Source organism: Mastigoproctus giganteus, chromosome 5, assembly GCF_048544385.1.
Source record: "Mastigoproctus giganteus isolate SK-2022 chromosome 5, ASM4854438v1, whole genome shotgun sequence".
NCBI classification, from domain to species: Eukaryota; Metazoa; Arthropoda; class Arachnida; order Uropygi; family Thelyphonidae; genus Mastigoproctus; species Mastigoproctus giganteus.
The window spans coordinates 108,305,518-108,322,466 of NC_143579.1; positions in this window are offsets into that span (position 1 = coordinate 108,305,518).

Below are 16,949 nucleotides of genomic sequence, written 5' to 3' on the forward strand. Positions count from 1 at the left end.
TACGATTGTAGCGTAGAAGGCATCGTTTTAAATGTATCTCATAATGTGGTTGCCTTCACAACAAGATAGCTACTATTGAATTACTTCAAATAAATAACGCTTCTCTAGTAGAGAAGACTACTGTTATTTATTTTCAGCGGTACCACCACCCAGACGATCGTTTCGAAGCTTTTTTGGCTTCGTCATCAGTGGGCGGGCAGGTACCCAGGTAATACAACAAGCCATCTCAGTTGCGAAGTTATATCCACATTATGAGAGATGCCAGAAGGGTGTGGTGGTAATGTATTTGGAAAATTAAATGCACTAGGCATAATCCTTATGGGTTTTGATAATTAACTATATAATATCGGTGTAAATACACCATAGTTAACCCATATATTTGAGCTACGATTGTAGCGTAGAAGGCATCGTTTTAAATGTATCTCATAATGTGGTTGCCTTCACAACAAGATAGCTACTATTGAATTACTTCAAATAAATAACGCTTCTCTAGTAGAGAAGACTACTGTTATTTATTTTCAGTGGTACCACCACCCAGACGATCGTTTCGAAGCTTTTTGGCTTCGTCATCAGTGGGCGGGCAGGTACCCAGGTAATACAACAAGCCATCTCAGTTGCGAAGTTATATCCACATTATGAGAGATGCCAGAAGGGTGTGGTGGTAATGTATTTGGAAAATTAAATGCACTAGGCATAATCCTTATGGGTTTTGATAATTAACTATATAATATCGGTGTAAATACACCATAGTTAACCCATATATTTGAGCTACGATTGTAGCGTATTACCACCACACCCTTCTGGCATCTCTCATAATGTGGATATAACTTCGCAACTGAGATGGCTTGTTGTATTACCTGGGTACCTGCCCGCCCACTGATGACGAAGCCAAAAAGCTTCGAAACGATCGTCTGGGTGGTGGTACCGCTGAAAATAAATAACAGTAGTCTTCTCTACTAGAGAAGCGTTATTTATTTGAAGTAATTCAATAGTAGCTATCTTGTTGTGAAGGCAACCACATTATGAGATACATTTAAAACGATGCCTTCTACGCTACAATCGTAGCTCAAATATATGGGTTAACTATGGTGTATTTACACCGATATTATATAGTTAATTATCAAAACCCATAAGGATTATGCCTAGTGCATTTAATTTTCCAAATTACATTTGTAAATATTAGAAAGAAGGGGATGAATCAAATTGATATTGATGGTTTGGCTGTTGATGGTCTTGCTCAGGTTGCTGAAAAACTGAATGAGTATTTTGCATATATGTACATTCACACATGAGGAATTCTTTAGGGAAGTGAAGGCCATAAGTTTAACAACTCTAACAGGGCACTAAATGATTTTATAATAACTGAGAGGATCGAGCCCATGACCACCAAATGCGGAGGATGCGGAAAGGTCAGGGAATGACCACCAAATATCCCCGGAGCAATATGGCCTTAATTGCTAATGCTCCTAAAAACCAAACAACAACAACTGAGAGGAAAATGGAAGAAAAATTGTTGAAGTTAAACATAAGGAAAGCACCTGGGGTGGATTAGTTCTATCCAATTATATTTAGTGAGGCAGTGAAGGAAGTAAGAAAACTCTTAGCCATAAATATGAGAGCATCCCTGGATTCAGAGGAAGTCCCCATGAACTGGAGATGTGCAAATGTATCCTCTATTTACAAAGGGGATATGAAAGGGTGATACAAATAATTACAGACCTGTTCATTTAACTTCTGCTCCAAACAAAATAATGGAGTTACTGGTGAAAGAAGTAATGCTGGATCATCTAGACAAGACTTCATTTTTATTTCAGACACATCATGGGTTTGTTATGGGGAAATCTTGTCTGAATAATTTGATTTTATACTACGATATAGTCATAAAGGAACTGGATTCAAAAAATAACATTGATATTATCAAGGGTGGATGCCCTCGAAGGAACTAAATTGAGGGGCCCATCAAGCTCTCGGCTGCCCACATCAACGCCAGAGCTTGCACTTGGTCATCACGCAACCACCAAGGCAGAATGCGCTGGTCCCACAGGAACTAGTAGTTGTTGGTGACTCTATTGTCAGGGAAATGGGGAACATGCTTTGTAAAAAGGATAGGTGGAACAGGACCAGGGTATGTCTGCTAGGGGCAAAGGTTGATGATGATGTTGTAGAGCGGATATCATCTTTTAAGGGCACAAAAGGTGATATAGTTGTACACGTTGGCACTAATGATATCAAGAGTAGGAGATCGGCAGAATTACTTAACAAGTACAGGTCACTGTTGAAAAAAAGCCGTGAATAGGGTTGAATTTGAAAGTGTCTGCAATTCTGCCCAGACACGATAGGAGGGAGAATATGATGAGAGCCTTGTCAATCAATTTGGCCCTGGAAGGATTGTGCAAGGCTCAAGGGGTAAAATTTTTTTCATCCTGGACTGTACTTGTTAGCAGGAGAGACTGCTTCTACAGGGATGGATACACTTAAATAGAAAGGGTGCAAGAATATTTGCTGATGTTTCGAGGCAGAGTTAGGTGGGTCAAAAAACTGCTAGCTTGGGGGGAGATAAAGACTAATAGATAAACAGTAGCCACTGGCAGAGGTGAAAGAGATTCTTGCACTGCTTCTATTGGAATGAGCAGAAGCCTGAAAAACAAGATGCAGGATATTTCAGAGACTGCTGGGAGTCATTGCGGTACAAGTAAACACATGGGTTGTGTTAGGGTAGCTAAGAATAGAAACAGGTCCATGTATACTTGCATGTACATCAATGCTAGGAGTTTAGTAAATAAATTTGATGAATTTCAGGTATTGCTCAAAACATCAAAGGCAGATATTGTTGGGATTTCAGGTGATGTGGTGTCACACAGATATAAGGAATGCAGAACTGAAATTTGGGGAGTACAATGTCTACAGAAAGGATAGACAGGATAGGAAGGGAGGAGGGGTTATGCTATTAGTTAAGAAACACATAAAATCCAAGGAAGTGAAGCCAGTCGACATCGCTGGACAGTGCAGTGACACAGAAGCCTATGATAGATACAAGTTGATCTGTAACCAAGTTAAAAAGGAAGTTATGCAGGCGAAGGCAGATTACAAGAAATCTTTGGCAAGGGATGCAAAGAAAAACAGCAAAGAGTTCTTTACTTATGTAAACTCTAGAAGGAAGGGGAGGAATCAGATTGGTCCACTTGATATTGATGGGTCAACTGTTGATGATCCTGCTCAGGTAGCTAACAAACTAAATGAATATTTTGCATCGACATTCACACATGAGGAGTTATTCAGCGAGGGGAATGCCAGAGGTGTATTCAACTCTGGCAGTAAGCTAGAGAATATTGTAATAACTGAGAGTAAAGTGGAGGAGAAATTGTTGAAGATAAGCACAAGAAAGGCACCTGGGGTGGATGGGATCTATCCAGTTATATTAAAGGAAGCAGCAAAGGAAGTAAGCAAACCCTTAGCCATAATTATGAGAGCTTCCTTGGATGCAGGGGAGGTACCCACAGACTGGAGATGTGCAAATGTATCCCCAATTCACAAAGGGGGATCGAAGGGTGACACGAGTAATTACAGACCTGTGAGTTTAACTTCTGTTCCAGGAAAATTAATGGAGGCACTGGTTAAAGAAGCACTGCAGGATCATCTAGACGAGACTTCAGTTATATCTTGGACACAGCATGGTTTTGTTAAGTGGAAGTCTTGCCTGACCAATTTGATTGGATACTATGATGCAGTCACAAAAGAACTGGATACAGGGAATAACTTTGATATTATATACATTTTTATCTTAGAAAGGCTTTTGATACTGTTGCACATGGAAGACTGCTGCACAAATTGGAGCAGTGTGGCATTAGAGGCAAATTGCTGCTATGGATAAAGGGGTGGTTGAGGGGGAGAAGACAGAGAGTGGTAATCAATGCACACTGCTCATCGTGGACTAATGTTATTAGTGGAGTCCCTCAGGGTTCAGTGTTGGGTCCACTATTGTTTTCTGTATTTATAAATGATATTGATGATGGTATATCAAGCTTAATGTCCAAGTTTGCAGATGATACGAAGGTTGGCAGGGTTGTCAAGGACACTACTGACACTATGCTGCTGCAACAGGATCTGGAAATGTTGAGAAGATGGGCTGAGAGGTGGCAAATGAAGTTTAACATTGACAAATGTAAAGTTCTACATATGGGAAACAGCAACCCCAGAGCAACGTATCAACTCTGTGGTACTACACTGACAGTGGTAGAGAATGAAAGGGACCTGGGGGTGGTTGTGCAGGCAGATATGAAGTTCTCTGAGCATTGCAGACGGGGTGCAAGAGTAGCTCATGGTGTATTGTCAATGATATATAGGAATTTTTCTAGCAGAGATAAGGAGGTGATTATTCCCTTGTATAAGGCAATGGTCAGGCCACACCTAGAGTACTGTATACAGGTCTGGAGGCCTCATTTCAAGAAGGATGTAGTGCTGCTGGAACGAGTACAGAGAAGGGCAACAAGATTCGTGAATGGAACAAAGGGGTGCTCTTATGAAGAAAGGCTTAAGTTTTGCAAATTACAGTGTCTGGAGACTAGGCACCATCGAGGTGATCTGATAAAGGTGTATAAAGCCTTGAATGGTTTGAGCATGCTCAATGGCGATGGGATTCTTCCTCTTGCTCAGAATAATCACCTGAGAGGGCATAAATTCAAATTGAGGAAAGACAGATGTAGGATAGACGTTTGGAAATTTGCCTTTAGCCAGCGGGTGGTTGGTTGGTGGAACAGACTTCCATCCCTTGTCGTGGAAATTGATAGCCTAAATAAGTTTAAGCCTCAGCTGGACAGGTATTTCGAACGAACAGAGGGGTGAAGTGGAAGTGGTTTTTTTTTTTTTTTTTTTGGCTGAAGCTGAATAAGCTTGCTTTCTTGCATCAAATGCCTCTACTAATGCTAATGCTATTATATACTTGGATTTCAGGAAAGCTTTTGATACTGCTGCACATAAAAGATTGCTGTACAAATTGGAGCAGTGTGGCATTAAGAACAAATTGCTGCTATGGATAAAGAGATGGTTGAGTGGGAAAAGACAGAGAGTGGTAATCTATGGACACTGTTCTTTGTGGACTAATGTTATTAGTGGAGTCTTCCAGCATTTGTTGTTAGGCCCATTGTTGTTTTCTATATTTATCAATGATATTGGTGAAGGCATATTGGGCTTAATGTTAAACTTTGCAGATGATACTAAGGATAGAAGGCTGGTTAATGATAGTAATGCTACTGCAACAGGATCTAGTAAATTTAAGAAGATGGGCTGAGAAATGTTAATTGAAGTTGAACATTAACAAATGCAAATTACTTCTTATGGGTAGCGGTAATTACTGATTGACGTGCCATCTGTGTGGTACTACACTCAGAGGAGTGGAAAATGAAAAAAAAACTAGGAATAATTGGGCAGTCAGATATGAACTTCTCTGAGAAGTGCAGACGGGCTGTTTTGTTTATCATATACAGGAACTTTCCAGCAGGGAAAAGGAAGTGATTATCCTGTTGTATAAGGCCATGGTTGCTGGACTGGGTGCAAGAATGGTGAAGGGAATGAAGTAGGGCAACAAGAATGGTGAAGGGAATGAAAGGAGATGATCTTACCAATACAGGCTTCAGTTCGGCAAATTGCAGCATCTTGAAGCTAAGCACCTGCAATCTGATCTGACTGAGTTGTTTAAGGCTCTGAATAAATTGAGCAAGCTCAGTGCTCATGGCATTCTTCCTCTTGCTCAGACTGCCTATATTAGGGTAGGTAGTGTGAGCAAGAACTTCCTCAAATTGAGGAAGGATGGTTGCTGGATAGATTATTACTATCAGTTTATTAATTCTATAGGATTCATACCTGGACAGCCATAAGCTAGGAGGATGATAACTATACATAGATACAAGTTTCCACATGCACAAGAGGTTACATTGCAATACATATGAGCCCTGCCTGCTGAAATATTTACATGAGTCTTATTTACAACATGTTATTTACAGGAGTCATTTATAAAATCTTAACTAGAACAATAGCTTATATTCATAATATCTTAAATTTACTATTCATAGACATTCACTTTGCATGGAAGAAAGTCTTGGGCAGAGGGCTTACAGGATGAATCTGATGATTTAGATACAAGACGGTCAACATTATACAACAGTCTCTGTTGATATCGACACCATTAGACTTGAGAGAGACCTGCTCTCCTCCTCTCTATTATTCTTAGAGTTTAGCTTGAGGAGAGCTTGAAGTATCCTGCAGGCAGTCTGTTGTACTAGCATGCATAGAGACACTGAACAGTGATCATTAATTTGGAGGTATGCTTCACAGTTGGGTGTTGAGAAAAGGATTCTCAAAAACATGTTTATTAAGTGGCATCTTTGCAAAGCCTTTGGGAATCAACCTTGCGTGGAAAACATTAAGGGAAAACATTGTACCATGTTTTCCTTAATGGCAATTAAGGAAAACATGGCCCAATGATAGAGCATACAGAAGAGGTGGGAGTAGCTATCTGATACAAAAATGGATACCAATCCACAAAGGAGAAGACTACTGGTTACAAGATAACAGAACACCTGACACATTATCTAATGCCTCTAACTACACGTGTGAAGGCAGAGGGAGGGCAGATAGAAGAGGTAGGGCCAGTTGGCTGAACCAAACATTGCCCTATCCAAAAACCTGATTTCCTTTGAAGCATCCACCAGAACAGTTTGGAATAATTTGTGCGCTACCAGAGTGGTGGCTCTTAGTTTTGACCATAGGTTTTTCCAGCTGTATTCACTAAGATTCTTCAGTATGATTTCTGGTCTGATATATTTCACGGGGGAAATTCTTCCTGTGTAGTTTTTCCATTTTTGGTCGGACTTGGTGCATCATGGCCTTAGTCGCACATGCACTATAAAAACCAAAATCAATCAATCAACCATTTTTGATTGATCTTTCTGGAAATGCTTATCCATTTTGAAAGATACCTCAATGGTTAATGGGCTGTGGTCAGAATTGAACTCAGAGTGGTTGCTAACCAACTTAATGTTTACGGCATTATAGTAAAGGAAGTCAAAAGCCTGGGTCCTCCTTGTAGCTAGAGTATTGGTTGCTAACCAACTTAATGCTCAGGGCATTATAGTAAAGGAGGTTAAAAGCCTGGGTCCTCCTTGTAGCTAGAGTATTAAGTTGCTTAAAGTTAATAGCTTCAAGCACTGCATCAAGCTCATATTTAGCTTTTCTGGCATATTATGATCCTCTGTAGTTATTGTCTGTATTTGGATTTAAGTGAAGTGGCACATTATAACCATAATTATTTTTTCACCATAAAAAACCAAAAACCAACCAACCATTTGGATTTAACTTCACGGCCAGCCAATTCAAAAGTTCACCTCTGGATTCTTTTTTGTGACCTAGAGGCAGGTAAACTGTAGCAACCTGTATTTTGCTTGGTTATACAATACAGCTTGCACAGGCCACTTCAAAGTTTTCTGAGCTGGATATCTTCTCCTTTGTGGATTGGTATCCATTTTTGTATCAGATAGCTACTCCCACCTCTTCTATCTGCTCTCCCTCTGCCTACACACATGTAGTTAGAGGCATTAGATAATGTGTCAGGTGTTCTGTTATCTCTTAACCAGTAGTGCTGTATTCCTATGTGCCACCAGTAAGCAAAATAAAATTTGCTGCCCTAAATGTTGAATACTGATAAGCATTAACCAATCAGAAAACAATATCAAAAAAAAATTTTGACGCCCTCTTGAACTGCCCCCCCGTAAGCGACACTTACCTCGCCTACCCCTTGCAGTGGCCCTGCGTGTAACCAGGTTTCAACTAAACAAATGAAGGCTAGATCATCCTGCATCATAATGGAGTATAGAATATGTAGTTTGTTTGCAACACTGCTCACATTTTGTATGAAACAAGTTATAGTTTGCTTTATGTCTATCGTTGGGCAATGTTTTCTTTAATTGCCATTGCTTGCCAGCTGGATGGTTCTCACCTCTCAAAACTCTTGCTGATTTATCCCTGAATAGTTTTACCAATGTTCTAAGTGGCCAACAATAGGGTTTGAGAAAGCAGAAACCACTTCTGGGGAGGGGAACAGGAAATGACGAGAGAGCTGTAAGATTGGTGCCATGTTTTCACTTGTCTGACCACAATGGACACCGTGTGCTTGGCTTCACATATGGCACTGATGCTAGTAGGCTTTTCAGTGAATCCACTCTGGACACAAAAATTCTTTCCCTGCAGCAAATAAAGTGATCTTATTAACATCAGCAAACATTGTACAGATATCTAGAGGCAACGTCCTGTAACTGTTTACTGTGGTTTGCTGTTTGCCAAAGTCTGGATTAATTGAATTTCTGATCATTTCAGTTGTGCTGTGCTGTGTCCCAAAATATTGCCATCCCCAAGCAGCAGGCCAGGTTGGGAGTGTTGGTTTTTTGCTCTGGTAACATCATTACACTTGATAGGTGGGGGTGGGGTAGGGCAACTATCCTGGCATAAGAGGTGTTGGACAATTCTGTGCTGCAGTACTGCCTTACCAAGGGCTTGCTTAAGGTATCTTTAGCCTTCTTCACCAGCAATCCTCTTGAGCATTTTAAATTGGAAGATGCCATAATAACTTACTGTAGAGACAAAATCATATACTGTAGATGTGAGGAGGTTTGCTGTCAGCCAGCTGTTGGGACGTGATATTGCCAAGGGGATATCTTTGTGTGTGCTTGATGTAAAGAGTGTGTGAACTCTTTACATCAAGCCAATTTTACATTAGGCATCAACTCAGCATTATTATGGGCCTTTATCAGAGCTTGAAGAACAGGGTGAATGCCCTCAAAACATTTAAATTGGGATACCCATCAAGCTTTCAACCGCCCACAGAATGCCAGGGCTTGCACTTGATCATCAGCCACACAGTGGCAATCCCCAAGGCAGAATGCAATGGTCCTACAGGAGCTAGTTGTCAGTGACTCTATTGTCAGGGAAATATGTTGTTCAAAATGGATAAGTGGAATAGGACCCAGGGTTGTCTGCTACGGAATCTAGGGGACCCAAAGTTAATGACATTGTAGAGCAGATATCATCTTTTAAGACCACAAAAGGTTATATTGATGTATCATCATGTTGGCACTGATGATATTAAGAGTAGGAGATCAGAGGATTTACTTAACACGCTCAATGTTGAAAAAAAGTCAAGTTAGGATTAAATTTGAAAGTGTCTGCAATACTGCCCAGACATGATAAGAGGTAGTATACAATGAGAGCCTCATCAATCAATTTGGACCTGGAGAGATAGTGCAAGGCTCGTGGGATAGAATTTTTCTCAGCATGGTCTATGCTAGTTAACAGGAAAGACTGTTTCTATAGGAATGGGATACATTTAAATACAAAAGGGTGCAAGAATATTTGCTGATGCTATCAAGGCAGTGCTAGGTAGGTTGGAAAACTGCTAGCTTGGAAGGATACATAGACTAATAGATTAACAATAGATGTCAGCAGAGGTAAAAGTGATTCTTGCACTGCTTCTATGGAAATGAGCAGCAGCCTGGAAGGCTGCTGCTCATTTCAAGGTGCTACGGATTTCAAGGACTGCTGAGAGTAATCATGAAACAAGTAAATACATGGGCTGCATTAGAGTAACTAAGAGTAAGAACAGGAAGGGGGATATTCAGGGGTGGACAGAGGGGATATATGCCCCCTTAACCAAAAATTTGAAATTAAAGAAAAATAACTCAGGAGGTGTTCTAAAAAAAAAAGGCTCAAAAGCCTGGTCTCCATGCCTCCCTTACTATGATGCCTGGATCCACCACTGAGAACAAGTGCATATGTACTTGCATGTACAACAATGCTAGGAGTATTATAAATAAACTTGATGAATTTGAAGTGCTGATCAAGACAATAAAAGGCATATATTGTTGAGATATCCTTTGATATGACTGTTGAGTTGAGACAGGTGTCGCGAATATATAAGGAATGCAGAATTTTAATTTGGTGAGTACAATGTGTACAGAAAGGACAAAAAACCAAAATGCAGAATTTGAATTTGGGGAGTACAATGTGTACAGAAAGTACAAATGTGTTTATATTTCTTGGCAGTCTCTAGGGTTCCCCCAATGCCGGCAGGGTGGTAAGTGTGTAGGTGTAGGTTGTGTGTTTGCCGGCTCCTGGCATCTTTGCAGCCATGGGACATAGAATGAGTTTGTTCACAGCCCCCTGCCTCCCATCCTTCACCAGATGGAGATGCACCAGGATACGCCCAGGAAGAGATTTCTCCAGAGAGGAGCCTCCCCCTGGGCCCCCCCAATAAAAAAGTGAAAGTGAAAATGCCCAGGAAGAGATTTCTCCAGAGAGGAGCCTCCCCCTAAGCCCCCCAATAAAAAAATGAAAGTGAAAGGAAGATTATATGTCAGTGGGAGAAGTCAGGTTTCAGGAAGGGGAGGAGTAAAGTTTTAAGCAGTAGGAGATGGAAGAGAGAGGCATCCCTTCAGAAAAGTAGAGTTAGGACTTTGGAACCCTTTGGTTTCGATCAGGATTCTTCGGCTTGGCATCGTGCTGTGATCTTTGTCATTGTTAGTGAGCATCCAATTTGGTCTCCATCTGCATCCGGGTTCTGTTTAGAGTAGTAAGGATTCTTCCCTTGCATTTGAAGGGGCTGTCCACAAAGTCAGCGAATGAGATTAATCTTTGTGGAGTCAAGATGAGATTTTTGACATTTTCTTGATCATATACTTCAGCAATTATTTGTAGCTCAGCTTTTAGATCCTGATAAATGTGGCATAGGAAGAATAGGTGATTGACTGCCTCTGTTGATCTTCAGGGGCAGAGTGTGAGTCTGTTAGTCCAAGAGAGTACAACTTTTAGTTTATATAGCCATGTCCAGTTAGCAAAAAAGATAGGTGAAGTCCAGGCCTGAACCATGTAGCTTATTGTTTGTCAAATATTTTAGCTTCTGGTAGGAATTCATATGTGGTTCTTCCTAGCGCCGACACAGTCCTTTTCCATTCATTCATCATTTCTTTGATTATTCTCTTGTTGTCTTCTTTAGTTGACATATTCAGATTTATTGCATAGTCTCCGTTTCTTGTGGGGAGGCTCTTCCTTCTGTAGTATTGAAGATGGTGAAAGGCTACTTCATGTTGGATCGGTAGTTTGCCACATGGAGTGCAACTGTGGACACTGTTCTGCAGGCTCTTGAGATTGCAAGCAGGAAAAATCTTTGGGCCTGCATTTCCTCACAAGGCTGTTGTGATTATGTGGCCTCAGGCACCTGCAGCATAACAAGAAATGGGGATGAAAATGCATTCATAATACAATCTGAAGGTCAAAGGCTTGATGCCCCAGACTGTCCTAGTTATCTTGATTAGTTTTCCTGTAACCTACTTAATCTTTTTTACTATATACTTGGCATGTGGAATTAAGCTCAACTTGCTGTCCAGCAAAATGCCAAGATATTTATATGTGGTCTCCATCTTGATGGCTTGATCATTGACTTTGATTGTTGGTGGTCTGTTTAGGGTTCCTCTAAGTAACACTTGTTTTGTTTTGGGAATAGAGATGTTAAGCTTGTCAACAGAGCACCAGCCAGAAAGATGGTCCAGGATATCTTTTGCAAGGTCCTCCAAATCCCTCCTTGAGCTGCCAAGAAGCAGAACAGCCAGATTGTCCGCGTAGGCCACTTGGATGACATTTTCTTGCTCCTCCTTTAGCCATCCATCAAAGACTGCATTCCAGCAGAGAAGGCCTAGAATGGATCCCTGAGAGCAGCCTCTGGTGCCTGGCCTGGTGACTGTGCAGGTCCCTGAGATTACAGCAAGGGACCTTTCCTTGAAGTAGCTAGTAAATATTTAGCCCCAGGGGCTCACATCTGGTGAGTATGGGCTTGGCACACCCAGGGTCCTGAACTAGATATCATCATTCTTCTCTTTCTTGGTGATTCCTTTCTACTTCTGATTCTCTCTCTCTCTCTCTCTCTCTCAGGATAACTTGGGAATTTTTTTTGGCTAGTGCAGCATAAGCCTCAGGCTTCCTTGCACCATATAGCTAATAATAATAATAAATTATAATAATAATTAATCCATAAATCTAGACCGAAACTTTGGCATCTCTCCAGGATGCTTTGCCACCAGAGGATGTCAAAGGCCCCTTTGAAGTCCACGAAGAGGCTGAGGACGTATTTGGTATTGCCAGTTGAGGCCATATCCACTACCATCCTAATGACATCTACGATGGATCTTACCTTTGTAAAGCCAAACTGATTGGTGTATCCTAGTCCCTTACCTGTGAATGCTCTTTGGAATCTAGTGGCAATTATTTTATTTCCCTATTACAGGCAGCACGGCCATGGGTCTGTATGAGGCAGGTGATGTTCTGGCTTATCTGAATTCTTTAACTGGATTTTAAGGTTCGCATTTTTCCAAGTTTTCGGGAAGAATCCATCTTGTAGACAAGTATCTAGAAGGTTTTGGATGAGTTGGGGCCTCATGGACCAGACCCTCTTCAACACCTCCACCAGGTCATGGCCAGGGCATTTTCCCTTCTTCATTGATTTCACCACTTCTTCAACTTCTTGGAGACTGACTGGTTCCTCCTCTGTATGGCCAATATACGTCAGATTGTTTCTTCTGATCTCAGTTTGTTGAGAGGACTCTGAATTTCGTCTTCATGTAGGATAGCATTAATTGATTCCACCCAGGAGAAGGTCTCTTCACCTCCAGAAGCAGGTATAGAGGAGTGTATCTCTCCAGGGTGTATTTTTCTAGTAATGATTCGAAAAGCAATGCCCAAGGGTCAGAATCTTGGGAGTTCTTAACAAACTTAACCCCAGGGGCTCGCATCTGGTGAGTATGGGCTTGGCACACCCAGGGTCCTGAGCTGGATATCATCATTCTTCCCTTCCTTGGTGATTCCCTTCTACTTCTGACTCTCTCTCTCTCTCTCTCTCTCTCTCTCTCTCTCTCTCTCTCTCTCTCTCTCTCAGGGTAACTGAGGAATTTATATTTGGCTGGTGCAGAAAAAGCCTCAGGCTTCCTTGCACCATATGGCTAATAATAATAATAACTTATCCCAGGCTGCTGCCTTCTCTTTGTATATTGTGTTGTGGTAATCTAGTCTGTAATTTTTATAAATGTCTTGCAGTTGGGTTGTCTCCTCCAGCAGCCTGTTTCTTCTTTTGGCTTTTTGGTAGTCCCCTCGGGCCGTTCTTGTGATGTTTCTCAGTTGAGTTAGTTGCTGGGTCCACCAAGGGACTTGGTTCTTTCTTCTTGTCTTTGTTCTTAATATGTCTTCACACACAAAAGTGATAAGCTTTTGGACCTCTTCAGCTTGGATATTTGCAGGAAGTGAGGCAATCCTATCCATGTTTTTTGGTGTGATCCTTTCTTTGAGGTTCACATCAAATCTTTCCCAGTTGACATTATACATCTTAAACCTGGGGAAGTCGTGTGACAGTCTGGCAGGGGCTGTTGTTTGTGGGATTGGTATTCAAATGTGATCGGGTTGTAATCATTCCTGGTCCATGAAGTTCTGATCTACCAGTATTTGATGCTGTGTCTTGCTGGTTGGTTTGTTAAGGTCAGGTCTGTCAATGATTGCCCTGTTGCTGAGACAAAGGCAGGAGGGTGTCCAGGTGTATTCCATACCGTTAATCTGTTTGCCTGTATAAGTTCTTCTAGAAGTTCACCTTTTGAGTTTGTTTCGGGGCTATTCCAAAGAATCTAATGAGGAGGCATTGGCAATGGCATCTGTCATGATAATTACTTTCATCCCTGCCAGTCTGTGCAGGGCTTCCTCCAGGTATTTCAGGTACAGTTCGGTGGGCTGCTTTGTTGGCTGCATTGCATATACATGGATACGGCATGGACAGACAAGATAAGAAGGGAGGAGCAGTTATGCTGTTAGTTAGGAAACACACAAAATCTGTGGGAGTGCATCAAGTTGACACATGTGGCCAGTGCAATGTTGAGTCAGTTTGGTGTGAATCAGCAATGGGAAAGCAAAAATGAGAGTATGAGTGTATTATGGGCCTAATGACTGCAATGAGTATACAAAAAAAGCTATACAGAAAAACAGAGTGAGCCAGCAAATCAGAATGTTTTATAATAGGGGATTTTAACTTTCCAGATGCTGACTGGAATTTGTGGGTTGGTCAATCACACACTAGCAAGACTTTTGTGGATTTCTTGAATGACTCTTTTCTACAGCAGCATGTTAGAGAGGAATCAAGAGGAAATAGTACCCTTGATCTGGTTATCAGCAGTTATTCTTCATGCATTGCAAATCTATTAAGCTAGATAAAAGACTCAATGGGTGACAGTAGTCAAGGTGCACTAATGTGGAATTTAATTAAAGACATAACTACTATCAAGGGTAAAGAGAAAGGCTTTTGCTTTTGTAAAGGTGACTACAGTGGTCTCAGACAGTTTTTAAATTCTGTGCAATAGGACCAAATGATGATGTTACCAACAGCAAATTCTAAATGAGTATTCAGTGAAGTAATTATTATTAAAATAATAGCAATGAAGTTTAACAGTGACAAATGTAAAGTACTACATATGGGAAACAGCAACCCCAGAACAACGTATCAACTCCGTAGTACTACACTGACAGTGGTAGAGAATGAAAAGGACCTGGGGGTAATTTTGCAGGCAGATATGAAGTTCTCTGAGCAGTGCAGACAAGCTGCAAGAGTAGCTCTGGTGTCTTGTCAATGATATACAGGAATTTTTCTAGCAGGGATAAGGAGGTGATTATTCCCTTATATAAGGCAATAGTCAGGCCACACCTTGAGTACTGTATACAGGTCTGGAGGCCTCATTTCAAGAAGGATGTAAAAGCTGTTGGAATGAGTACAGAGAAGGGCAACAAGATTGGTGAATGGAACAAAGGGTTGCTCTTACGAAGAAAGGCTTAAGTTTTATAAAGTACAGTGTCTGGAGACTAGGCACCGGCGAGGTGATCTGATAGAGGTGTATAAAGCTTTGAACGGTTTATTAGTAGAGCATGCTCGATGCTGATAGGATTCTTCCTCTTGCTCAGAATAATCACCTGAGAGGACATAAATTCAGATTGAGGAAAGACAGATGTAGGATAGATTTGTGGAAATTTGCCTTTAGCCAGGTAGTTGGTTGGTGGAACAGACTTCCATCCCTTGTTGTGGAAGTTGATAGCCTAAATAAATTTAAGGCTCAGCTGGACAGGTATTTCAAACGAACGAAGGGGTGAAATGGAAGTGTTTGTTTTTTTTTGGCTGATGCTGAATAAGCTTGCTTTCTTGCTTTCTATATCTAGATTTCTTGTAATTTCTTCTTATTGCCAAAACTAAAATATGAACTCAAAGGGCTGAGATTTACTTTCGTTTTGGAGAATGAAAAAATTCATAAGATTCAAAGGGTAAGGTCAGAAAATAGAAGCATCACATATTCCTCCAACCAGGGCCGTGCAAATAGGAGGTGCATTGAATGTGGCGTACCCGATCTAGGGGCCCAGTCGAGGAGCCATCAAAGTCTCTACATAAATAAACAAGGCCACTTAACCCCATTTGCATCTAGACCTCCAAGTACCTTTTGCACATCCCTGCAGCAGTGGCATAATTTCTTGATTTGCTGTATCAAGTCTCCAGACGGTGATTCATAAAACCACACCTTGAGTACTGTATACAGGTCTGGAGGCCTCATTTCAAGAAGGATGTAGAGCTGCTGGAACGAGTACAGAGAAGGCCAACAAGATTAGTGAAAGGAACAAAGTGTTGTTCTTATGAAGAAAGGCTTAAGTTTTGCAAATTACAGTACTACACTGTAACTGTGTAGTTCTACACTGACAGTGGTTGAGAATGAAAAGGACCTGAGGTACTTGTGCAGGCAGATATGAAGTTCTCTGAGCAGTGCAGACGGGCTGCAAGAGTAGCTCATGGTGTCTTTTCAATAATATACAGGAATTTTTCTAGCAGGGATAAGGAGGTGATTATTCCCTTGTATAAGGCAATGGTCAGGCCACACCTTGAGTACTGTATACAGGTCTGGAGGCCTCATTTCAAGAAGGATGTAGAGCTGCCGGAACGAATACAGAAAAGGGCAACAAGATTAGTGAATGAAACAAAGGGTTGCTCTTACGAAGAAAGGCTTAAATTTTGCAAATTACAGTGTCTGGAAACTAGGCACTGGCAAGGTGATCTGATAGAGGTGCATAAAGCCTTGAATGGTATGAGCATGCTCAATGCCAATGGGATTCTTCCTCTTGCTCAGAATAATCAACTGAGAGGGCTTGTTTGTTTGTTATTTGGTTTTTAGGAGCATTAGCAACTAATGCCATATTGCTCCAGGGATATGCGGTGGTCATTCCCTGACCTTTCCGCATCCTCCGTATTTGGTGATGATGGGCTCGAACCCTGGTTTAATCAAGAAGCGTGTACTATGCACTGCTGCTCCTTCCCACCTGGCTACGGAGGCTACGCCTACCTGAGAGGGAATAAATTCAGATTGAGGAAAGACAGATGTAGGATAGATGTGCGGAAATTTGTCTTTAGCCAGTGGGTAGTTGGTGGGTGGAACAGATTTCCATCCCCTGTTGTGGAAGTTGATAGCCTAAATAAATTTAAGGCTCGGCTGGACAGATATTTCAAACGAACGGAGGGGTGAAGTGAAAGTGTTTTTTTTTTTTGGCTGATGCTGCATAAGCTTGCTTTCTTGCATCATATGTCTCTAATAATGCTAATGCTAATTATTATGATTATTAGCTATATGGTGCAAGGAAGCCGAAGCTTTTGCTGCACAAGCAAAAAAAAAAAAAAAAACCCGATTTACCCAGAGAGAGAGAGAGAGAGAGAGAGAGAGAAGTAGAAGGAAATCACCAAGAAAAAGAATGATGATATCCAGCTTAGGACCCCGGGTGTGCCAAGCCCATGCTCACCAGATGTGAGCCCCTGAGGTTAATGCTAATTTCTACAAAGACATTCCAAAGCC